The following is a 10,680-nucleotide window of genomic DNA, read 5'->3' as shown; positions in this document are numbered from 1 at the left end:
CTATTTTTTTTGTTTTATTCAGAAAATACAAAATATTATTCTAAAATAATCAAGTCTTTCAACAGCTGAATTGCTTATTGAAAATATTGCATAAAATATAATTTCCATGTAATAACTTTGTAATAAGCACCAGAAATATGAGACACACCTGTGTTTTAGCAGATTAATGTGAAATCTGATTACTGTAACCTAATGTGAAGTCCTGTAAAGGTACTAGTAATTAAGCGATGGAATAGAGATAAATTTATTTTAGAAATATTTTAATTTCAACTGGTATCACTTATAAAACCCTATTTGTGTCCTATTTGAAAAGGAACATGAAGATACATATAAGGAAAATTAAATTTTTAAATATATATCTTGAATGCTAAAATACATAATATCAAGCACATTTTTAGTAATCCATTGGTGTTCGTTAATCATAATTCTATTTTAAAATAAAGGCAATCATAAAACAAAAAGTTACATGCATTTTGGTTGATTTATTGAATATATTAAGAATTATGTGTCAACTTTTTACTCTTGAACCTAAGGTCTAATATTAAAGTGAAGAGAATAATGAAAACATAAATTACAAATATATAAAAGTTTCAATGTGCACAAAAGATTATTAGGCCAGAAGGTATTGAAACTAGTATTCCTGTAAAATTCTTAAATTTTTTAAAAAGTTTTATACTTTCATATAACTTTTGCCTTTGAATTACTTTTCTTCCTTCAGTCATGTTGGTCTAGCAAATAAAGGCTTTCATTTTATCTCCTGTTTGGGGCTTACAAGTCCTTCTCTCCAAACCTTTTGCTTTTCCCCTTCCAAGAGAGAAAAGAAAGAAAATTTGAGCTGTTGAGTTTATCTCTACTGAATGAAATATTTCTATTCTTCTGATGATATCAGCAGATTCATGTAACTCTTATTTGACTAATTTTAGTCTCAAAAAGTGGAACTAAAAAAGAAGAAGATAATCAGAAAAGCAGGAAAAAGAAAAAAAATATATCTAACAGGCAAATGAGGGCTCAAGATATAATTATCATATTAGCATTTTTAACTAGATATTTTCACCTGTTATATTCTGACAATTTTACAAATGCCATCTCAGATCCGTTGTCAAAGGCCTTTAAAATATAGTGCAAATGAAATAAAAAAGGGAAAATATTGTGATAATTCAACTTATGTTTTCTAAGGATAAGTGAGCCACACTTACTACATTTAGTACATTATACTGTTATTAACTGTAATAATGGTAATGCTATAAATATTTATCTCTTATTTCTGAGAAAACTTTTGTTTCCATTATTATTGTGTCTAATTACATTTGGTAATTTATTTTATAAACTCTCATATAATTCAAGGAATAATCTGAAAAACTACAGGTTGATGACAGTTGTATTCCTACCTGAGCAATCTATTCTATAAGATGGTCCACCTAACATTCTCTTGTAATATTACACAAGGGTATTAATTAGAATTGGACATAGATTTGCTATATTTGGCTTCACAAAGTGAACGATTATGTAGCATTTGTCAGTAATGGGAGTAAAACACTTCCTTGCAGTCAAAATAAGAAAGAAAATTCTAATAATGAGAATCATCAAACAGTAGGGCAGGATGCTTTGAAAAATTAAGAACACCTAGTCATAAAAGGAAACCATGTGGAGCTTCTAGTTTGAATTTTTCAAAAGGTTACTGAATGTTCTTTTCTTAAAAAGGCAATCTAGGTAACATCTAGGTCACTTTAAAGTATTTTATCCTAAGACACAACAACAAAATTCTGCCAGATAAACACCTCTTTTTTCATAATACATATAATATGTAAAATTCTTAAATTTTTGACAATATTAAGTGCCAACATACCAAATATAGCATTTATTGAAATACTAAATGCTAGATTCATGATAATAAAGATATTTTTAGTGCATACTATGAACTAAGTACGTTCCATATGTTATATTTGCTTCTCACAAGAACATAAAAATTTGTTTTCAAATTGTACATGATAAATGTGCATACTAAAGTGAATAGCTAAGTAACTATCCTGAGATCACAGTTAAAATGTGGAGTATTTCAAGCTGATGGATTATTAAAATTGTGACATTATAAAACAAGGCCTAATGATAATGGTTTTTCTGACATTAGTGGTTTATCAACATTATTATTTTCACTGGGATGTCACTCATGTTCTGCCTGGGCGAGGGAAAGGTTTCATCAGAGGGATAGGATGGCTGCAAAATAAAAGCTATAGAAGCAGGACCACAACATAGAAAGAACAAAAATATGTTTTACAGTGACAATGGGGTAAGGGGACCACTGGGAAAAGGTGTCTAACATAAATTGAGTCCAGTCTTGCCATATATCCATATATATATATATATATATATATATATATATATATATATATATATATATATATATGTATCTCCCTACAGTCAAGGGGATTGGTAGGTTTCAGGTTTCATCGTGGGAAAAGTTTTATTTTGGTCTTTGTTTCTTCACCAAGAATGGGATATGAGTAGGAATAAGCAGGCTTTTTGGCCCTTAGAGCTCACTCCCATTTGGATGCTCTGCTACAACTTGAGTGATGAGTTAGGCCAGGAGCCATATGAATCAGGCAGTATTGGACCAGTGGATTCCTAATGGGAATTCCTGATACCAGGCTTGCCTGCCTAATGGCTCAAACATTGCTTAGTCCACACGTTGCTTCCCACACTGGAAGATGAAAAAAATTCTTTTATAAATAGAAGCAATCTGTTTTGGATATAATATTTGAATTAAAATTCAAAGAACAGGTGTGGTCAGGAATAATATAAAGTACAAAACAGAAATTAAGCAAATTTTAATGTATGGACTGACTATAGTCAATATGGAGAGAAAGGAGGAACATCAGTAGAGGCAGGAGTTAATCAGAAAACCTGCTGGGAGGACCAGCATTTAAGGCACATATTGATCTTCAAGTTACATTCAGACATAAAAACTCATTACTAATCACTGCTATGTTTCCTTTTTCAAAATAAATAAATAAATAAAGAGCATTTTATAGCTGCTATCCACTGGCAATTACTTTTTCTAGTAATTTTTCTATTTTACCATAGTGTGAATTATTTTATATTGACACATCAGATAATTTAATTTCTAATCATCCCTTTTCTTTCATAGTGTAGAATGACATTAGAAAAAAAAATGAGAAAGCTCTTTAAAACAAATCCCTGATAACATTATATTGCCAAATTAAAACAACAAATTAAATCAAGTATGTTAAGTTAAATAATAAAGCAATGACTCTTTGAGTTTGTTTTATAAGTTATCTCAAACTGGATTGTCAGATCAATATGTCCCTATTTTTTGTCCACATTTGTGAGTGTGGCATGTTCAAAAAAGAAGAAAAAGATGTAGGAAAATGGAAATGCCAAATATGTTTAATTATGCTTTTAATTCATGTGATTATAATTTTATTTCTAACCTGAGAACAGCTCTCCTCACTCAGGAAAATTTTTCTTCTCTGTGCTAGGATAATTCCTTCTCCTCAACTTGAATACCTGTCCATTTTTGCAGGTATGAAAGAATGTTGACAAAGGTGACTCCATTTTTATGACACAGACTCCACCTTATGCTGTGGTGAACACTCTGTGAAACTGATGACATACCAAAGAAAGTTATTTTCTGAGAAAGAACATCCTGAGGATTTTATTATCTAATGCTTTTTCTAAAAAGGGTGTGTCCTAAGCTTGTCCATGCGGACCAATGAGTTATAGAAGTAAATTCTTCCTACAAGCATAATTCATGACAAACAATCAATATTTAAATCAAAGTTTAGTCCACCTAAACTAGCTCATTTTAGTCTTTAAAGGACCCTCCACCCCTTCCATAACAGCAAACATTCTAATTTCTGTTGGAAATTGAAATTCTAAGATATCAAATAAGCATCCTTCTCCTGGGATGACAAAGGCAACTTTCATTACTTGGCTTAACAAACCAACAGATACCCTCTCTTAAAAATGTTGTCAGCCAATTCCTTGAGTCAGGACAGTTCAGTCTCTCAATGGTGTGGGATTAAAAGGGAATAAAAGTAATTTTTTTTGTCTCAGAGGTTGTTCAAATACAATGAAAAAAGAAAAAAAACTAAACCTTAATAAATTAATTGATTTAAAAATTTTATTTTAAATTTTTAGACATTTTAAAGACAGTATTAGGCTTAGAAAAAATGAGTAGAAGCTGGGCATGATGGTCCATGCCTGTAATCCCAGCTATTTGGGAAGATGACATGTTGAAGGCCAGCCTGAGCAATTTAGCAAGATCTTGTTTCAAAATAAAGAATAAAAAATGGTGGAAATCAGTGACAGAGGGCACTGGATTCAATCTCCAATACAGCCCCCCAAAAAAGAAAACACAGAAAGTACTAAGAGTTTCCTACATACCCACGTGACCCTGGACCAGAAGCTTCAAAAGCACTTTTGACTTTCTTAGTTTTTATATATAATAATATAATTATATAATAATATATAAATATATATTAAATAATATAATATATAAATATATTAATATAAATTATATATATATACACATATATATAACAAATGTTTTTTCATTATGTACATACCCTCCCAGATGTGACCGAAAAGCTGGAATGGGCTAAAGCTGGAGTTACTCCATGCACTTTATGCATACATGTGTAAATTACATACACGTACACACATGCACACATACACATATACAGAAAACACAAAATCATTTCAATGAGAATAAATTGGGATATAAATGCCAAATAATTAAAGGAATAGCCTAGAATATTGTCTTTTTAATTTCCATAAGTGTGGAAATTTTAAAATATTTTAATTGGAAACAGATTTTCAAAAATAAAGCCTAAATATTAATGTTCTTAACAAAGTATTTTGTAAAAGATGAAAATTTTATTTGAGAACCAAAAATAGGTTATCTGATATTTTGACACTTAGATAGTTTTCTTTCTGAAGATTTAACACTCTATAATATTGTGATAATGAGTCATAATTTTCAAGAGTATTATAAAAATGATTAAAATACATAAGACATTTAGTACCTGTTAAGTAAAAAAAATCCAAGAGCCGAGTGCAAATGTATGTATAAATCAACTGAAATTCTTTCAGAAGTTTTAATTACATTAAGATTAAAATCTTAGGTTCTACTATTTGCTAATGATAATTTATGGAATAAATTCTCTTTCAAATTCTCATATGTTTGTTACATATTTTAAAACATTAGCCATTTTTATATTTTATAATTTTAATATATTTTATATTAAAGCTTAGGGTAAAACAATAAAATTTTATAGTTAAGAAAGCATATATTTTAAAGGAAACAATAACTTACTGAAAGGATTTGTAATAAAATTCTAATACTAGAGTAAAAACTAAATGCCCATGTGATTTCTTTGTATATACAGTAAAAGAGAAATATTATTATTGAACACTCTAAGAATATTATTTTTTACTGAAGCAAACCAAAAGAACCTACTTCAAAGCCCTACAGAACCTTAGTGTTTCCATTTAATTTCCCTGGATGACATAATAACCCTAAATTTGTATGGAAAATGGCCCTGGTTTTTTATCTTAAGAGATGTTAAGAAAATAGTTTGGAAAATGGATTAAAGAAGAGTGGTGTGGTTCTCTCATGAATACGTTTCTTGGCAACACAAAACCATCTTCTCTTTATCAGCAAAGATGCCAATTAGTGATACAGAGAATCTGTCTACAGTTCAGCCAAAATCTGACCTCACAAACCCCTCCGGCTTGCTAGAAACTGAAGGAGGTTTATTGCATGCTTATACTGAACACAATAACTGGACCTTCCTTCAGGGTGAAGGGCTTGCTATTCAGCTGAGACCATTAATCCACTCAAATGAAGAAATTATGGAATTTGCCAAGAGTTCAGGAACTGTAACTCTCACCCTCATCTCTCCATCAGAACATTAAAGGCTTCCTTTAATTTCTGCTCCTTGATTGACACATTCCAGACCATGGATATATGTGCAGTTCTTGACAAAGTAAAGGTATAGGAGGCTATCTCACTGACACATTCCTGTTGCCCTGGTATCTCTATTGAAAAATAATAAGTCTCCTCTTTTTCAAGTGACAAGTCACAGTAATTATGTTTGGTTTTTATCTATGTGGGGGGCAGTAAGGACAGCTTTTACTGAAAAAGGCAGATGATTAAAGAGAGAAACAACCCAGCTTATAATGGATTGATTTTCAATGTTTTACAAGATTGAAAAGGATATATATTTAATAGAAACCATACTTCTAATTTTAAATCCTTATCTTTCCTGGGCTAGCAATATGCACTCTTGAGATACTGAGTGGCAGCTATGAGCTGCAGCTTAAGTCAGCCAGATGAGCATCCGGGACAAGAAACGGGTACTCTATAGCGTGGCCATGATATTCAGCAGGCTTGTGGAGTAAATGTTGTTTCAACTTGGAGATATTTTTAACTTATCTTGGGTTTATTGGGATGTAACACTATTGGCAAAAATAAAGGAACATCCGTATTTGCAAATTATTCACACATATATGTTACATACCGTCTTAATCGGCTTTTTCACTCCTGTAACTAAAGGATCTAACCAGAAATATAAAAAAGGAGCTCACAGTTTCAGAGGTTTAGATCCATAGACAGCAGGCTCCATTTCTCAAGGCTCTATCAAGGTGAGGCAGGACATCATGGCAGAAGACTGTGACAGAGAGAACTAGTTCACCTGATGATCAAAAAGGAGAAAGAGACTCCACTTGCCAGATACAAATATATACCTCAAAGACACGCCCCCGATTAATCACTTCCTCCAGCTACACAACACCTGCCTCCAGTTACCACCCAGTTAATCCCATCAGGGAATAATTCACTGATTAGGCTAAAACTATAATCTGATCCTTTCTCCTCCAAACCTCGAATTGTCTCACATGTGAGCTTTTAGAGGACACTACTTCTAAACCATAACACATAGAAATGTATATTACAAAATATATTCACATATATGCGTTAATGTTTATTAATATATATCTATATATTTATACAAAAGTTTTTCTGTTGCTGCTGTAACAAATTATCATGCACCAAGGAATTTAAGAAAATACAAATTATTTTATATTTCTGGAAGCTAGAAATCTAAATTTAACAGGACTGGCATAGGACAGGATCAAGTTGTAGCCATCTTCACATTGATTCAGAGGTTCTAGGGAAGTTAAAGAACATGCTCCCTCTTTCTTCCAGCTCTAGTGGCTAGTGCTATGCCTTGGTTCCAGCTATATTGCTCCAATCTCTGTCTTCAGAGTCACATTGCCTCCTACCTTTAGGTGTTTTTAATTGCTCTTTGCCTTTCTGCAATGGGAACCTACCTGGATAATCCAGGACAATGTTATCTGGGGATTCTTAATTATTTGCATCTTCAAAAAGCTGTTTCCTCATAAACTAACATTAATGATTTTATGGTCTCCAGAGTTTGGGACTTCATTCTTTGCATTTGGAGTGGCCATTGTTCATCCTAATGTATGTGTGGGTGTGTGCACGCATGCATGAGCTGTTAGTATCACTTCCCAACCAAATTTGAGATTTACAACCTCAAATTTGAAAATTAAATAATTTGTCTATTTTAACACAGCAAGTTAATGGTACTTTTTTTTTGGTTGTTGTTGTTTTCTTTTTCCAAATTCTTATGCTCAAATATTACTTTTTTTTGTTTGTTTGTTTTGTTTTCGGGGATGAAAACATGTTTTGGTTAGAGAGCTATGAAGACTGGAAAAGACCCAAGCAATGTATGGATAATAAGTATAATTTTCAGGAGGCAATAATTGCTTAACAGAGTTTAAGATACTACTAATGCTTTTTCAAATTTATTTTTATATGGATTGTGTACTGAATATCATTGATAAGAATGTGGTCTTATTTATCACTTTCATACAGTAAAAAGCAAAATTTAATAAAGAGAAAAAATAATTAGGAATAGCAACTGTCTCAGTCCTTTTTCTGCTGCTATTACTGACTACCATAGACTGGGTAATTTATTAAAAGAAAATATGTAAAGATCTATTTGGCTCACTGTTCTGAAGGCCTTGTTATTCAAATTAACAGCAACACCTGGTGAGGTCCTTCTTGCTCTGGGACTCTATACAGTCCCAAGGTGGCATGGGGCCTATGGCAAGGTGTGTGCTTACTGACTTGGATTTCCCTCACACTTATTTTGAAGTCACTAACAATCATGACCTTATGTATTCAAAATTTCCTGAATCACCTCCCAAAAGCTCACCTCCAGATACCATTAGTTTATGCCTTTGAGAAATAATTTTCAGCAGAATTGATGGAGAAGAAAATCACCATTTCAATTTGTGTGTGTGTGTGTGTGTGTGTGGTACTGGGTACTGAGCCCAGGGCCTCATGGCATGAGACTCAAACACTGTACCACTGAGTTACATCATTAACCTCCAATGTAAGAACTTAAAAAACTCACACACACACACACACACACACACACACACACACACACATTTTAGGGCTTTTGTTTCTTACATATTGCAGTAGATACACTTAATTCTGCCCTGTAGTTTTTATATAACCCAATGCCATATTAGCTGTCTCCCAAACTTGTGTCATAATGATTCCTAGTTAAAGTCTATCTTCACCTGTTCTGGTTAATCAATTGCAGTGCAATACAATACATCCTGTCTCAAAGATGGTTAATTGTTGATAAATTTTACAATTTCATCTGTACATCCCATAGGAATATAAAATGCTTCAGAGAATATAAAATATTTTTATCCATTTTTCTCATGCCAATTCAGGAGGAAAAATGTATTTTAAAAGTTGTTTGCATTACAATTACAGTTTCTCAACAGTAATCTCATATTCTCTTAGTGCTCTCTAATTACTACTCAGGAAGCAGATTATGTTCCATTGTGTTCTAAAGTAGCTTTAACTTGCTGGATTTCTTATCAATATAACCAGCTGTTCAATGGTAGATCCAGTGATGACGGCATTTTTAATTGCTTTTTTCGTTTGGCTAAGTAAGTTCAGATGGTCACTAATTAGTTCTGTCATGCAGAGATAGTTTTGTTATGAACAATGCAATCAGTGTTTCATTGAAAAGACAACTGTCCTAAGATCAACACTGCTTAATTATCCTTATGAATCCGTCCTCAGTTTCTTTATTTGTTATAGCTGTCATAAGTAAGGTGACAAGAATTATACAAAACTGTAGCTTAAAAATCTGCTTCCACCAGTGCATGTAATGATTCCTCATTTTACTCTGCTTAGAAACATTCAATTGAAGTGAGTCATAAAGACTTATTCTTTATTAAGGTTTATGCAGTGCTTTGGGGCACCACAAATTACACTAAATTATAAGATAGTGAAGTTAAAATATTTTGTTTTAACTTCCCATTGTAAGTTCTGAACATATCCATTAAACTTCTTGAAGTTAATCCACTTCAGAAGATAGGAATTTTCCCAAAAATAACAGAATAAGATACTTGAAAAAAAATTTAGACAGATAATGGAAATTATTGAGATAATGACACAATTATAAATCATACCATATCTATTTTATATTTTTATATAAGTTATCTTTGTTCTTCATACATTTTTTTAGTATAATACACTGTCTTGCTGCAAAATAATGCAACACAATTCAAAAATACAAAAGAAAATTCTCAGTATGCTATTTGCCTGCAGATATGTTGCTATGCCTCATTCTCCTCTTACTCCTCCTAATGAACATTCCCGTTCTTAGAGAAAAAAAAAAAAAAAAAAGAACAACTATACTGATAAATTTGCTTTGCATCATATAAACTAGAAAAACTACTAATACATGGCTTTCTGGGAATGAGATATAGATCTAAGTTTCCTATCTAATGTCTTATGTTATGAACAATGCATTCAATATATCTCTTTATGACAGAGCAACTTCAAGAACTCTTCAACACCAATGACTCAGCTTTTATCATGCTTATTTTCTCATTAGACACAGTATCTTAGCTAATGGTTATTAGTATAGAAATATATAAATATTTTTGATCAAACTGATAATAATCTTACAATATAGTTATCTGTCTCTGAAACCACAGATTGAATTTCTCCAAAATTAAAACTATGACTTTGGTTTGAAATAAAATAATAAGTATATCAATATTTTTTTTCAGTTTTGACCATTAATGAATATAAGTTCTATTGCTTTTAATTTACTAAAATACTTTTACCTCCAATATGTTCTCAAACTGTTTTGTTTCATGAGCCTAACACTGCTTTGTTATTGAAAAGATTATATTCCCTTTAAATTTTTGTATAAAGGGAATTTAATTTTACATGAAGTTTAAATGGCAGTGACTAGAAATATAAGCCTATTCCCCCAGCAAAAAAGTCTAAAAAAGTATTCAAACTGAAGAAAACTTGGACTCTTATGTTGCACAGTTTTTCCTTAGGCATTTGAAAAATCATAAGATAAGCAGAAGTAGGGGGAAAAAAATCCAGGAACTATAGTAAGGTAAAGTTATTTTGAACCTGTCTTCTAGAGATCACAGAATGCTGAGATCATATTAATCATATCCAGAAAGAGAAGAAAAGCTTATTTAAAATGTTATTTTTTGTTGTTATTATTGACAGTTGAGGAAGTTCTTATATTTGCAATCTAAAATCAATCTAGAATTTAAACATAATCCTAATCCTAAAAGTAA

Source organism: Spermophilus citellus (genome assembly GCF_964194105.1).
Source record: "Spermophilus citellus genome assembly, chromosome: 8".
NCBI classification, from domain to species: Eukaryota; Metazoa; Chordata; class Mammalia; order Rodentia; family Sciuridae; genus Spermophilus; species Spermophilus citellus.
This window is presented reverse-complemented; position numbering follows the sequence as displayed.